Source organism: Balaenoptera physalus (assembly GCF_965194825.1).
Source record: "Balaenoptera physalus genome assembly, chromosome: 1".
Lineage (NCBI taxonomy): Eukaryota > Metazoa > Chordata > Mammalia > Artiodactyla > Balaenopteridae > Balaenoptera > Balaenoptera physalus.
Genome location: NC_138882.1, coordinates 190689001 through 190704422, shown reverse-complemented (window position 1 = coordinate 190704422; position 15422 = coordinate 190689001). Strand labels below are relative to the sequence as shown.

General features: G+C 43.1%; 1 protein-coding gene across 19 annotated transcripts in view; it reads left to right on the top strand.

The window, feature by feature from the left end:
• Positions 1–15422, top strand: part of CAMTA1 (calmodulin binding transcription activator 1) — an 899438-nt gene that overhangs the window by 847297 nt on the left and 36719 nt on the right. The gene's annotated exons all lie outside the window — the stretch shown is intronic.

Sequence of the window (15422 nt, the reverse complement as noted above, 5' to 3'; positions counted from 1 at the left end):
TGTCTAAAGGAATGGTTTGGAGAGTTTCCCTGCAGGATCTGTCATATAGAGAAACTGTTGCTTGGGAACCTGATAAAAAGAAATATGTTAAGCAGTAGCGCTTTCCATGGTGTTTGTTTATAGAAATATATTTATTATTTTAAGACCAAAATTAGACGATAGCAAATAAGCTTATGTTTCTCTTTTTCTTAGTGTTAGATTTCGGGAATAATAATGTTTAATGTTCTAGAAAATAGCATTTACTTACAGGGTATGCATTTCCCAAATAAATTCCGATTGGTGAAAACAGCAGAGGACTGCCTGGAATTCCTAAGGGACCTGGACCCAGGCATTCTAATTAATTGTGTTCCAAATAACCTAAATGGAAACACAGTACTTAATGCAGTAGTTAATAACAACATTGTATCCTTTAAGGATTATTAACTCTTCCGCTTTTGTGATAGACACGCAGAGACACATCATTATTTTCTTTGGTTCACTGTGGAGGGCTCTGCTGGGCCTTCCTGCCTGTAACAGCATCTGGCCCTGCTGCAGGACGTTCATGTTGGGCTGTCCTAGAAAACATGGGTAACAGGTGGCACAGAAAATTTTTTACTTCACATGAGAAAGATGGTGAAGTTAAAGAATCAGTTGACCTTGAAAGTTTCCCGCGTGAAAGGTATGAGACTGGTATCGATGGCTACAATTCAGATGCTCGGCTCAAGATCCCTCGCCTTCTGGCACTGCCAGAAATGTCCATTTTGGTAACCTAGAATTTCCTTTGGGAACCATCATAATTTTTCTGATGTTTTCAGTCCTTGTGAACTTGGATTGTGAACTTCTGACGTTGCAGAACTGTACTTGTAGGCTGCCTTTTAAAAATGTTTAAGGAAAATTTTATTTTTACATTTTGTTTTTACATTTACATTTATTTAAAGCTCAACTTTAGGTTTCACCCAGAAGGGGCAGTAAAGACCATTTTGTTAAACGTGGCACCATTCTTTAGCCGGTGCAGTGGTTTCGGGAAGTCCTTTATTCTTCCTTAGCAGTGTTGCTTCCCCATCCCTTTCCCAATTGTTTTTTTTGTGCCTGCTGTATCTTCTCACATTTAAAGGGCTTTGCTCTCTCTGACTTAACGTGGGTTAATATTTGTATCCCATCGATCTTTTCGAAAGAAGACCCTCTGAGTGGTGCCAGGTCTTCATTGTTAAATATCAACCGTGGCATCTTGTCACACTATATAAGCAGAATATTTGGGAGTTTATTTCAGTTATATATTCCTTTGCCAAAAAGCTTTTGGCATCCACACACGATGTAGTTTTATTTGCATACACCTAACCTTTTTTTTTTTTTTTTTTAAAAAGGGGGTTTAAGGGAGCTTACAGAGATACCTGTTAAGCAGTGAGAATAGGTGAAATAAAGAGGGAGTAGGCAAAAGGAAAGTGAGGGCCCAGGAAGGTGAAATGGGGACGAATGAAGTTAGTAAACGACATTCATTCCATAAAGCCTTCCATACTTTCTAGAGGCAGGCCATGAACTGCCTTCTAGGCTCTCTGTCAGTTGTAGAAGAAGTGACACAGGCTTAATTCTGTCTTTATTACACCTTACACACCATGAGTTTTCTTATATTCCATGGAAATTCTGACAGCCATCAATGAAGTTTGAGTGATGGTGGAAGAAGTCTAGACACGCTGCATTGAATTACCTTAAAGACTGCATGTTAACATTGGTCACGTTGAACACTTAGGAAGCAGCTGGGAACCTGCTGGGTGACCCCTCACCTGAGGACAGATCCTGAAGGTCATCAGTGATGGCCTTAACCCTTCCTGAGTGGATTGTCCTGAAGTCAAAAGACCGACTTTTCTTTGTTACAAGTGCCTCCAAATATATTAAATTACCACTTATCAAGTACCAAAATTGACCAGTTAGTCTATGTTTCTTCACCTTTCTTCTTCTGATTTTAACCACCCTCCAAATCTGCTCCCACTCTGTTAGTCCTCCTTCCCCCGTCCGCCAGCAGCTACTCAGCGTGTATTGCATTCCCGCTCTCCATTTAAAATTCTTCCTCCTTATTCTCTGAGCCTAACTCACGCCTGACCTCATTAATGAACCCTTTCCCCTCGTCTCCCAGATTAGATGAGCAGCTCTTTGCGGGGCAGGGTGGCACTGAAGCTGTATCTTCCCCGACTACCCCTAGCGCAATGGAACCTGGGAGGTGGAGTTTCATAAATACTGTTAGTTAACCAGAAAATTATATGCATGGTGTTACTCCTTGGATAGAGTGAGAAGAACGTTAACAAGAAAGTTCTAAAACACACCCGACTCTGATCCTATCTCGTGCATTCAGTTTAGTCCTGCCTGTTGGTAATTTAGACACAAACTCCACAGGGTCTCCCATTCAGGTCCATTCAAGGTCCGTAGTGGATTTGGGTTGCCATTTAAGTGGTCTCGAAGTGGCCCTAAAAGTCTTGGCCCGTGTCAGTGTAAAATAGCAGGGTCTTAGTCGCCTTTCGGGATTTCTTAAGATTGGCCAGAAGCTTGCTGTCTAGGAATGTGTAGAGGTAACAACTGTTTGCTTGAATATAATATGGTAGGATGAGTACTAGGTTTTCGTTTTAGCTCTGTCTCTAAGTAAATGAGAAATCGTAGGTAAATCACCTTACAGTCCTGGATCAGTGCCTTACCTGTTTTCTAAGCCTATTAGTAGTGGCTCAGGAAATCAACTTAGTGGTCAACATCATCAGTTATTAAAATCAGAATGCACTGCTCATAGTATGGGTAAGTATCAATTTGGGAAGTTTTTGTTTCAGGGGTGTGTGTGTGTGTGTGTGTGTGTGTGCGCGCGCACGTGCGCGCACACGTGTATGTGTGTGTGTACTGGGTTCTGTTTCTGTGGGCCACAGTCAAAACCTATCAAAAGCCCCTGGACCAGATAATTCATAATTCTCTTTAAATCGCAGTGTTCTGTAATGATTCTCTTGTGTGGGATGTAACTGTAGTTATGATAGTCAATTTGGCAGTAACTTAAGGCGTGAATGAGTTAGGATACTTCTGAAGGTATTTAATTCAACAACAGAAGATCGCCAGCTAGACAGGAGCTCAGTATACCTTTCTCTGTTTTTCTGATTTATTTGGGTAATCAGAATGTTTCAAATGAGCATGACAGCTTATTTCTGCCAAAATTTATCCCATGTTTTATAGAGAGCTTCAAATGATTCTTATGTACTACCACTAAGGTCTGTTTAATGATATTGATTTGTGTGTGTGTGTGTCTGTGTGTGTGTCTGTGGAAGCAGAATTTAACCAGGATTTATTTATTAAAAGGATCCACATTGATGGATTCACCTTAGGCTCTTCCTTTAGCTTTAGATGACAGAGCTCCAACTCAAACTGGCTTCTGTAAAAAAGATTTTATTGACTCTCATGAAGTCCAGTTTTGGTGTTGTCTTTAAGTATAGCTGGTTCCAGATGCTCAAGTGACGTCATTAGAAACCTGTCTGTCCCTCTCTTGGCTCTCCTCTCCTCTCTGTTGATTTTATTCTCGGGCAGGGATTCCTGGAGCAATAGCAAGATGACCTGCTCAAAGCTCCAGGCTTATATTTTGCCAATTTAGCAAATATCTCCAGGAAGACAGCACTTCTTTCCCAGTAGTTCCAGGAAATGTTCTGTCCTTACTGGCCCAGCTTGACTCATGTGTCCAATCACTTGAATAAGGAGGGGTAGTACTCTCATTAGGAAGACCTGGCTCACCCACCCCTGGAGACAAGAATTGTGGTGAGAACCACCTGAGCTGAGCATAGCGCATCTCCCAAATGAGAAGCACGGTGCCATGGCCAGGGACCGGGAAAAGGATTCTGGGCAGGTGTACTGTGCTAATCTTCACCCTTAACTATCACATTCCCAAAGAAAGCACCCTTCGTTCTGAAACCGCAGAAGCTCATAACAAGGCTTTCAAACATGCTTTCATTTTCACGGTCCCATTTTAAATGAAGACACACCAGAATCGTTACCTTTCAGTAGACCTTTAAATGGGTGCTGACTAACAATCCCTAGGACCATTTTCAGAAAATAGGATTCAAGTCCTTAATATTTCACTCTGTGGTTTGGAATAATCAACAAAGAATTTCTTTAAATACCCTTTTGTCTTTTCTAGTGAAAGAGACCATTCATTCCATTCCAGCCAGAATCAATGCCCCTGGCATTTGTGTGTGTGTGAAAGATGTTTTATCTAATAATGTAAAAAATAGGAAGGGCCTAGCCTAAAGCTGATGATGTTTCTAAAAGCTTATAAATCAGTTGAATAATATTTCCCAGATAAACAGTGCAACAAATGGTGGGTGGGTTCCCAGGCTAGACGGAGAACAAAAACCTTTTGAATCCATAACAGATACTCTGAATTTGCAGGAGAAAAAAATGAAAATAATGTGTGTGCATGCATATATCACATATAAACTGTCAAACACTGAACTACCTAATCTACATGATATATAAATACATAGCCTACACTTACATGTTCTAAAGCAAACGAAAAAAAGTGAACTTCACATTTGAATATTAAATATGCAGCTTGAATAGAAATAAATGTATATGTAAAATAACTGCAGTCAAGGGAGACTTCTTGGTGAAGATTCTTAATTTACAGGGTAGAACCCAAAATGATTCTCTGAAATTACGAAGTCTAGCTCTCTAACTTTTTAGAGGAATAAACCCAGAGAGAGTAAATAACTTCAGTTTCTTGATAACATAACCCATTATTATTATTATCCATGATAATTACAATCATATTTTTATTCTTGAATTGAACAAAGGAGAGAGAGAGAGTGAGAGAAATCCTTCTTAGTATCTCGAAGAGTTACAACAATGAAAAGGGAAGGAGAATGTGGGTTAAAGAGATGGTCACGTACGTGTCAAAGGTTGTCTGAGGAGGAATTGACTGAACCGTAAGCAGTAAGAAGAGGAGCCTCCGAAGAAGGAAGAAAGGAGGCGGTGGGAACAGATGTGGGGTCGGGTTCCCATACTAGTCCCTGGGGGACCTTCATCATTAACCTAAATAACCTGGGGTCTGTGGTTGATGAAAGTGGACCAGGAATTTCATAACTCAGAGACTGTCTATCTCATGGTATTCTTTTTTTTTTTTTTTTTTTTAATTTATTTTTGGCTGTGTTGGGTCTTCGTTTCTGTGCGAGGGCTGTCTCTAGTTGCGGCAAGCGGGGGCCACTCTTCATCGCGGTGCGCGGGCCTCTCACTATCGCGGCCTCTCTTGTTGCGGAGCACAGGCTCCAGACGCGCAGGCTCAGTAGTTGTGGTGCACGGGCCCAGTTGCTCCACGGCATGTGGGATCCTCCCAGACCAGGGCTCGAACCTGCGTCCCCTGCATTGGCAGGCAGACTCTCAACCACTGCGCCACCAGGGAAGCCCTATCTCATGGTATTCTTTAGGACTAGTTTCAGTTCCTAAACTCTTCTGTGGGAGTTACTTACAGGACATGCTTATGAGAAGCTCCCCCTACAAAAAAAAAAAAAAAGGTTCAGATAAGTTTAGGAGACACACCTACCAGTAGCTTTCCCCAGCAATTTAGAGTGCACGTTAGAATAATAAGGTTCAGAAAAGTCATATGTTAAAGAAATACAAATGTACTTAGTGGTGTTTAACCCAGTGTTTCCAAAACATCTTTAACACAACATGCGGTTTTTATGGTCTGCTGAGATGTTACCTCGCGAAATGGTTCTGAGCCTGGAATCCATAGATGTCCCCTGGCTCTGAGTCTCCTGAAATTACATGCAAAACTTTGTATGTATGTATTTTTCTGGGAAAGGATTTGTAGCTTTCATCACCGTCTAAGAGCCCATGAACATTATGGGTAAGAATCGTTGGTATGGGTTCTTTTCTTACAAGGGAAGTCCAAGTCCAGTTTCCCTTAAATATCCCTCATCTGTATGTTTTATGTCAGCCTAGGGGTATCACTCAGCAGGCCTGGGCAGTCACTCCGGGGGTGCCCAGAGATATGGAGGGATCCACGTTGTAAATAGGGAGCTGACTTGATTGTGTTTATTGTCAAATAGATTTAAAAATTGGCAGCTTCTCTCTTTCCGTCAAGAATTGTGGAAAGAAATGCCCTATACATTACACTGCCGTATCGCTAACTCCAGATGTGTTCATTCCCAAACAAAGAAGAGAACAGGTTATTTTATTGCAGTAAAGGGACTTTTTGAAAGTTAAGGGCCTGCAGAAGAGAAATCCATTGAGAGTTAATGATAAATAGTTAAGAACCAACTAAATTAGAGAAAGCTTTTCCTTCAAGAAATGTAAAACATTCAACTCACTTTTATTTTTTTATTATTTAAATTTATTTTATTTATTTTTTTTGGCTGCGTTGGGTCTTCGTTGCTGCGCGCGGGCTTTCTCTAGTTGCGGCGAGCGGGGGCTACTCTGTTGCGGTGCACGGGCTTCTCATTGTGGTGGCTTCTCGTTGCGGAGCACGGGCTCTAGGCGTGCGGGCTTCAGTTGTGGCACGCGAGCTTCAGTAGTTGTGGCGCGCGGGCTCAGTAGTTGTGGCTCGTGGGTTCAGTAGTTGTGGCTCGTGGGCTCTGGAGCGCAGGCTCAGTAGTTGAGGCGCATGGGCTTAGTTGCTCCGCGGCATGGGCATGTGGGATCTTCCCGGACCAGGGCTCGAACCCGTGTCCCCTGCATTGGCAGGTGGATTCTTAACCACTGTGCCACCAGGGAAGTCCCCCAGTATTGCCTTTATTGCAAGGATGTGGAGGTCCATTGCATCACAGCCTTTCTTATTAATAAGCATCTGTAGGAGACGTTTCTTTCAGCTCTTAGTACCTGGAAGAGCCATGTTATCCACAGCAACTGACAGTGATCTTGAAACTGACTGCCTCCCTTTTTGCTTTGTTTGCTAAGTTCAGCCAAATTTGGGACTCACAGTTAACCATTTTAGAGGATTTAATATGTCTTTTCTGTATAACGGCTTTACCTGAGCTTTATTTTATTCTCTTCATGAATCGTCGTCTTACCTCATCTCTTGTTAATCATGAGTGTTTTTATCAGCCACCTCAAAGAGACATACCTAGATCCAGGATTGGTTCCAGTTAAGTGAGGGCAGGGAGGGAAATAGAGAGGTTGAGAGGGAATGGATTAGGGCAGGGAAGGGAAATCGGGAAAGAGAGGAAGAGGGGAGAAAAGAGAGGGGAAGCTGCGTTAGGGATTTGCGAGCGATGCGTCCCAGGGTTCGCGCCCACTGCCATTTGAGTTAGTTATTGACCTTTTGTTCCATCATTTAACTGCTCCCGAACCTTTAGATCAACTACGCTAAGTCACCTACATACAAACCTTCAAGTTGTGAACTTTTAAAGATGCGAACGTGTGTTCGCACGTCCAATCACGTAAGTTCACGTGTCTGGCATACATTGTCATGTGCATGTATCCTCTACAAGTGGTTGTGCTTTTGTGTACCTTATAGTACTGTAGAGAGTACAGTAGTACAGTATCTTTATTTCAAGCCCAGGATGTGCGGAAGCAAGCGTAAAAGCAGTGGTGATGTAGCTGTTAGTGCTAAGAAGCTCCAAGCAATCACGATGGAAAACAAAAGTGAAAATAATTGAGAGAGTGGAGCGACGCGAAAAGACGGTAGACCTGATGGAAACGGAGGCCCAGAGAAAGGATGAAGAGAGACAAGAGGAAGAAGAAGTAGCTGAAGAACCGAAGAGATTCACGACGCAGGAAATGGCATGGGATTTTCTTTATTTGAGGTGGCACTGTTAGTGTTTGAGGCACAGGACCTGAACATAGAACGGTACACGAAGGTTGCAGCAGCCGTTCAGAATGCAATCCAGTGCTACCGTGTCATCTATGATGAGAAAAAAAGAGCTACTACCCAGACATCACTGGATCGTTTTTTCAGGAGGGTAGATGGAATTGAATCCAGCAAGGAACCAGAACCTGTGCCATCAATGTCAGGCGTGAGTGAAATTGCAGCTTGCCCTCCGTCTCCTATTGCTGACCATCCTTCAGCTCTACCACCTCCCACCTCCTTTCCCTCCTCCAGTCAGTAACTCTTCTTGCCTGTTCACTCCATGCCAGCCCCTGTATGCCAGCTGTTGTACTGTACTACTGTACTTTTCAAGGTGCTGTACTGTAAGATTAAAAATGTTTATTTTTTGTGTTTGTTTTTTATGTATTATTTGTGTGAAAAGTATTATAAACCTATTACAGTACAGTACTATATAGCTATGTGTTAGTTGGGTACCTAGGCTAACTTTGTTGTACTTACGAAAAAGTTGGGCTTAACGAACGCGCTCTCGGGACGGACCTCATTCGAACATCGGAGACTTATACACTCGGAGTGGGGTGATTAAATAAGCCCGATTTGGGGACTTTCGTGAGGACAGCAAGATGGGACAACCCCACAACTGTATGAAATCAAGTTGCATCCCCATTTTGTGAAAATCACTCTGTTTTTAGCTTTTTCACCTAATCCACGGGATGTTTGAATAGCGGCCTCACTAATACTTTCATTCAGGCCTCACTCATTTGGAAGTTGCCAAAATTTGAAGATGACTCTGGTTTAGGGGTGGAACCCTAATGGGAAATGTAGTACCAAGTTACAGCCTCCCAAACTCAAGATGCAGAAGCAAGTAGCCTGCAGACACAGGAGAGCAGCCCTTGATGTGTTTTTATGTGGTGTCTGGAGCCAGGACACAAAATGGTCCTCACAGGGATCACGACGGTACTAAAAAGGAGCTTAATGGCTAAAATTTTTCTACAGCTCCGGTGGTTCCCTTGGAGAAATATTTTATTTCGGTATAAAATGGTTAAAGTGGTATAACTTGGATTTTTTAAAAGATTTCTCTATTTGTCAGAAAGGCCTATGATAAATTGTAAAATAGTATCTTTAGATCGTTTTCTCTATTTTGACTTACTTTTTAATACATCCAGTATTTTAAAGTAATACAGCTACTTCTTTTAAAATATAGGCATTTCAGTCTATTGATTTGGAAAGGACTTCTTCGCCTATATTTATTCCAGATTTTTACAGAATCTTATGGCATTGTAAAAAAAAATTATTGTAGTTAATACACTTTTGAGTTCTCTGTAGAATCCAGTGTTTAAAAAAATACATATTTGTGGAACTTCTTGGACTTCAACTCTCTCACGAGGTAGCAGGACAGTTGGAACATCTGTGCAGATGGCATCCCTACAATTAGCCCTGGAAGAAAAGCATTGCCAGCAGCAGCTCTAAATAATTTATGGAGAGTGAGTTGGAAACAGCGAAAGAAGGAGTGTTTGAACTAGAATCCCAGACACGTGGTTTTTCAGTCAGATACTGAAAACCACCAGGAACTCAGGGCAAATAACACCTCTTATGATTAGAAGCGTTCACTAGAAGCAGCCAGGATTTTTTTTTTTTTAACATCTTTGTTTAACATCTTTTTTTAACATCTTTTTTTTGTTAAACATCTTTGTTCAACATTTTTTTTGTTAAATATCTTTGTTTAACATCTTTTTTTTTAAACATTTTTGCCCTACCTTGTAACACGTCTTACTCACAGAGTTTTCTTTTTTATTGCATTTTCAACTTTTCTCCCCATCGTCTCCGTCCCAACCTTGTAAAGCACAGCTGCTAAGGTGAAAGCGTTATCATGTACTGGTCTCAGTTAGTTGTTTGTTTGTTTGTTTTCAGATGCCTGGTCCCCGATCTGTTTGATGGGATTAGGAAAGCATGGCCCCGAGAGAAGGGAAGCAACTGCTTTTAGTAACTTGGCTGGAGAAAAGTCACCTAGAAATGATGAAGGGAAACAAATATTTTGTTCTACGCAGTCTCCTTTACCTTCTTCTGCTTGAAATCCACACTTTCTATTTTGAACAGATGAAATCAGTCCCTTGTGCAGTATTTATTGAGGGCTTACTGTGTCCCAGGCCTCGGGAAGACGGCAGTGAGCAGAGTGAAGGCAGGCGCTGGCCCCATAGAACTGTCGAGATCTCTCTTCCTTCCCCTTTATTTCCATTAGGCTGAGGTTCTGGGAATGAAGGCTTATTTATGTCTTATCTGGTTTTTGCATCCCTGGTGGCCACCACAACAACTTGAGTTGTCCTGTTCGCCGTTCCATCCCCAGGGCCCTGGCCGGTGCCCGGCAGTGGTGTCCCTGCAGGGGGTGTGCAGTGGACATTCGACATTCGCAGAATGAGTCTTTTCTGGCCCTGATTCTCCATCTTGCTTCCCCGAGGACTCGGAGTGGTTTTTTTGGTACAGCTGGGCACCCCAGAACAACCTGCCGGCGGTTAATTAATGGACTCCCGCCCCTTGACAGTTCCCGTGCGTTTTGTACTGCGTCTTGGCAATTGTAGTTCTTAAAGGCAGGGTTTCCCTTTTCCACTTCCTCCGTGCAAGTCATTTAAAGTTCATCCCCCGCTCACATCCTTACGTCCAGGTGAGATGGCTGTTCATCTCCAAGTCCTGTTACAGCGCTTTTCCCTCTAAAGACCCCGCTGGTGTCCGGTAACAGGCTTTCCTCCGTCACTTCATCCATTTCTAGAATGTCTCAATCCGCGCTTATAATGATCTCTCTCATTTTCACTGGGTACTTACACTGTTGAGGCAGTGGCCTCCAGCTGTGTTGCTTTGGGGGATGTTAGCAAACCTGAAACGTGCTCCTTTTTTGTAGATTAGATGACGGTAGGTATAGAATCTGTGTCAGAGTTCCCGATCTCCTTCGCTCTCACGCTAATTAGCTGCAGTTTTGCTGCCTTGAGCTGCAGTTGGTTCGCTACTTGACTGACAGTGAAGTTGGCTGCTGCGTAATTCAGGTGCCCTTACATGCTGGATGCCGTGTCGTGATCCAGCTGAGCTCCTTGGGTTCCCCTGAGCCTTCGTGTCCTTGGAGGAGAGGTTGGACATCTTCGCCCTCGTGCAGCTCCAGCTCTAGCACTGAAAGATTTCAAAGGAGAAATCCTTGCAAATTGGCTTTGCAGCCCTCTAACAGCTTGTCTCCTCACCGCTGTTCATCAGCTTAAAGGATTTTTCCCTGTCGTGCCTAAGACTCTAAATTTGTGAACAGTGTGAAACACATACCAAGAAGAAATATGAATCCCACATCCCTGCCAATGAAGAAAGTCTGAAGAAGAATTGCTGATGTCATTTCCAGTGTTTTGGTCCATAGCGCTGGGGAGTTTTGAAAAAGTGGAGGATGGCAGTTTTTCCTAAGGCTAAATTTAGCCATTGCTTTGGAAAATCAGAGTGGTACAGCTTGTGCCTTATCTCCGGCCGGGCCTCACCCTCTCCTCTGCACTTGGACGTCTTCAGCAGCTCGCTGGGGAGGAGCAGCCCTGTGCACTCCAGCGGCCCCTCGACTCTGGGAAGGAATTAAGCGACTTTGTGTTCCCCGTCTTTCTGAGCGTCCTGCAAAACGCAGGAGGCTTCCAAAGCGGCAGTTACAGTTCTCTACAGAAATAGCCCAAGTCATGCCTCCTTTTGCTTCATCAACCCTTCCTGCCAGCGCAGCCAAGGGCTGGAAATGGAACGAGAGACATGGCCTCTGGTCCCCAGTCCAAATAGCAACAGGAGGACACGTGTGCTCAAGCCACAAATAACGCGTTTTAAAATAGCAGATGGTATTTGATGATCGCGCCTTCATTCATTTACCTGCCAAGGCAAAACTTTCTCTTCTGCTCTGGCAGCAAGGCCGGCGGTGGCCCGGGTCGAGCAGTTGTAATAACAAGCTCCGGTTTGCAGATGTTATTTGTTGGCTGATTTTCAGGCCCTGCAAATCCATGCCCACTTTCTGAGGCTGTTCTAGAAAATGTCTCTTTGGTCTCACACGGTAAAAATGTCATGTTTCTACAACAGCTTAACCTGTTCGGCACTTTTGTAACTAATTAGATCAAGGTGTGCTGCCAGCCACTGTGTTCCAGATACTCCGTTTCACCAGGGAAAAGTAGGAATACCTAGAAGGTAGGGATCTGTATTTATAATGTGAAGCTCAACGGATAAAGGAAAGTGACGTTGCTGTGAAATTCCAGTTTGTGTCTATGAAGAGTCAGATCTTCCTCAGCTTTTCTGCCAGGGTCTTCACCAACACAGTTACATTATTTCCTTACCTGAGCCCCCAGGAAAGGGCAGCCAGCCAGGTAAATGCCTAGAGCTTTTTCACGTGCTTTCAAGGCACCTCCATCGGGCTCTGATCACTTTGACTGCTCTTTCTTTCCCCGGGGAGTAAGGGGTAAAACTGGCTAATTGGTGTATAGTCCCTGGGAGCCCACTGTGGAGAGCAGAGGTCACTCAGAGCCCTTGCCCCAGAGTTTAGATGACCTCATCCATAATTGGCTTCTGAAGAAGCTTAAATTAGAAAATAATATTCCTTTCCACTGACTGGGCACCCATTCTGTATCTGATACCAAGGATACAAGACGTGCAGACAGCTCGCTCTGGTAGAAATGACATGTGTAAGAAAATAACTATACATTCATTTGCTAAGTGCTATCAGGACACAGAGCAAGACATGAAGATTTGCTGGGTAGACTGGAAAGCACGTGGGTCTGGAGTCTAACCTGTGCTCAAGTCCCTGCCCTGATACTTATGACCTCGGGTAAGTAACACATTTTCGGAGCCTCAGCTTCCTCATCTGTAAAAGGAAGAGGAAAATCAGAGTTGTTTTCCGGATTAGAAATAATACATGTGGAATGTCTGGCCTACATAGATGCCCAGTGGCAGCTACGAATAATAAAACTGAAGGGATGTTTGAGCCGGTCGCCACGTGGACATGGGGAAAGGTTGGCATCACCCAAGGCGCAAAAACGTGTAAGATTCCTGATGGCTTTGGAGAGCAGTGAGTATGAGAGGACCCCTAAAAAGTAGCCCGAGGCCGTCAGCAAAGAGCATTCCCTCCCATACCAAACGCTTGACGTTTTACTTGTAGGTCACAGGGGAGGCAGTTAAGTGTTTTCTAGCAAGATTATCTGATACAAAGTCAGAAATTGCTTCATGTTGTATTGCTCAATACAGCCATGAAAATCAGTTCCAAGATTTAAAGTGAGTGGTGCATAATCTAGAGGAGACACTAGGTGCGGCTGAACACCTAAGTCTAGCTAGTCGTTGGTTCCTGACACAGACGCTTTCTTTCATCAGATGCCCAAACACTTGGGATTCTCCATTTTTACAGCAGCAAACCCCAAACCTTCTAAACTTAGAATATACTGTGGGTGTCTGACTTCATGAAGTTTTTTCTGTGTTAAAACTTTGGTACTGCTTAGGAATTTTAGGTCAGTATTAATTGGGGACATTTTTAAAATGAGTCGCTTTGAGGGTTAGGAATCCCTGTCAAAGAGAGATGCAGAGATGACGCATGACTGCTGCTGTGCTGTGTGACACTTTGTGCAGTAGCCCTAAGGAGACACTTGGACAGGGTGCACCCAGCAAGAGAAAAGGGGACATGAAGCGGGCCAGCAGTTGGCTAGAAATGTTTTTTCATCTTCTTGATCTTTGTAGTACTCAGAGCTATTCTGGGATTAGGAGTGTATTTTTCTTTGTGTTTTCTAGTGTTGTTGGAAAACTCTAGGAACTGAAGGATAACAAAGTAGTTGGCTATACTACATGCTATATCCTGTACCTGTACTTTTGAGATACAGAAATTAGGCCTAGGCTTCTCTTTTTGTAGTTTAATGTGTCAGGAAGATTTCTCTTCAGCATTTATTTTATCGACTTATTATATCCAGGTAACACAGTTACTTCCACCATCATTTTATCTATGTTTAAAATGCCCCCTAGAAGGGTAGAATGAATGCTGCAGTGCTGTGTTAGAGTTGGAGACATTGTATGAACTCATGTTTATTTTCATATAGATAGAAAAATAATTATAGGTACGTGTACATACATGGGCTGTTATACTTACAACTTTGTCCTAGCTCTGTGCGCTGAGAGGGCCCAGGAGCAGTGACACGCCAGCAGTAATGAGCACACCCAGCACCCAGATCTTGGTTTCTAAATGCCATTCTCCAATAAAAGGAACCAGGGCTGGTAGGAAGGGTCCCCTGGGATGCAATGAACAGGAGTGTTTTAGCAACCAGACCTATCTAGGAATGCTGTCTGGGAGAGAGATTGCTGATTCTAGGGCTGGGACAGGGAAAGTAAAAGATGAGCCTGGAGCAACCGGTAATGCCAGAAAGTAAGGAAGTGCTCGAAAAAGAAGGAAAAAAGGCTGAGGGTATGTCCAAGGGACACAGGAGCCAGCTTGAAAGAGCTCCCAGTGGCCGTGCTGGGACAATTTGGGCAATTAATGTAGTATCGGATGATGACCAAAGTGTAAAATAAATAGCTTGAAAGAGCTCCCAGTGGCCGTGCTGGGACAATTTGGGCAATTAATGTAGTATCGGATGATGACCAAAGTGTAAAATAAATATACATGAGTTCATACTGGTACAGATAAAAGGTTGATCAAGTAAATAAACCACGAAGGACAAATCTTCCTTGTAGGAGAACTCCAAATAATATGTGTGGATACTCCTCTATCCACAAGGTGGAGCTTAATTCTCTTCCCCTTGCTCGGCTGGACTTAGGGACTTGCTTCCAAAGGATAGCGTATGGAAAGAGAAAAATAGTAACTTTATCATGGAGCACTCTAGATTTATAGAGCAAATGATCAGGGTCCACATCAGCAGTACATCGTCATTTACCCCCGCTTGTGTGATGGGCAGGGCACTTCCCCTCTGTGACCCTCTTGCTAAAAACCCATGACTCCAGTCTAATCATTAGAAAACGTATCAGGCCAACTTCAAGGCAGGGACATCTACAAAGTACTTGACCAGTAGTCTTCAAAACTGCTCAAATTGTGAAAAATAAGGGAGTGCTGAGAAACTGTCACAGATCAGAGAAGAGAAAGGCGATTTAACAGCTAAATGCAACATGGTATCCTTGGTTGGATGCTGGAACAGAAAAAAATACATTAATTCTAATTCAGTTCTGATGGTGTGGTCTAACTCAAGTCTATAATTTAGTGAATAGTAGTGATATACCAGTGTCAGTTGCTGAGTTTTGACAAATGTACCCTAATTGCGTAAGATGTTCGTATTAGGGGAAACTGGGTGAAGGGTATGTGGGAACTCCACCATCTTTGCAACTCATCTGTGAATCTCAATTATTCAAAAATTTTAAAAAATTTATTATTTTTTTTAATGTTCCAGAGGTATGAGTGGGTAAAAGGTCCCTGTCCAATAGTGGTTCAGACTTAAGAGAGTCTGAACACTTTAAAAAATTCAGTTTATTTCATCTTCATGGGCAGCACAGATAGTGATATTCCCATTTTACAGAGAAAACTGAGGTGCAGAGTGGTCATTATTTTTCCAGAGTCACACAGTGACAGGATTAAACCTGGAGCTCTTCTCTCTACTCCAGTGTTCTTTCCACTATATCATCGCCGCCCAGTCTAGAAATGCTGCTTCTGCTA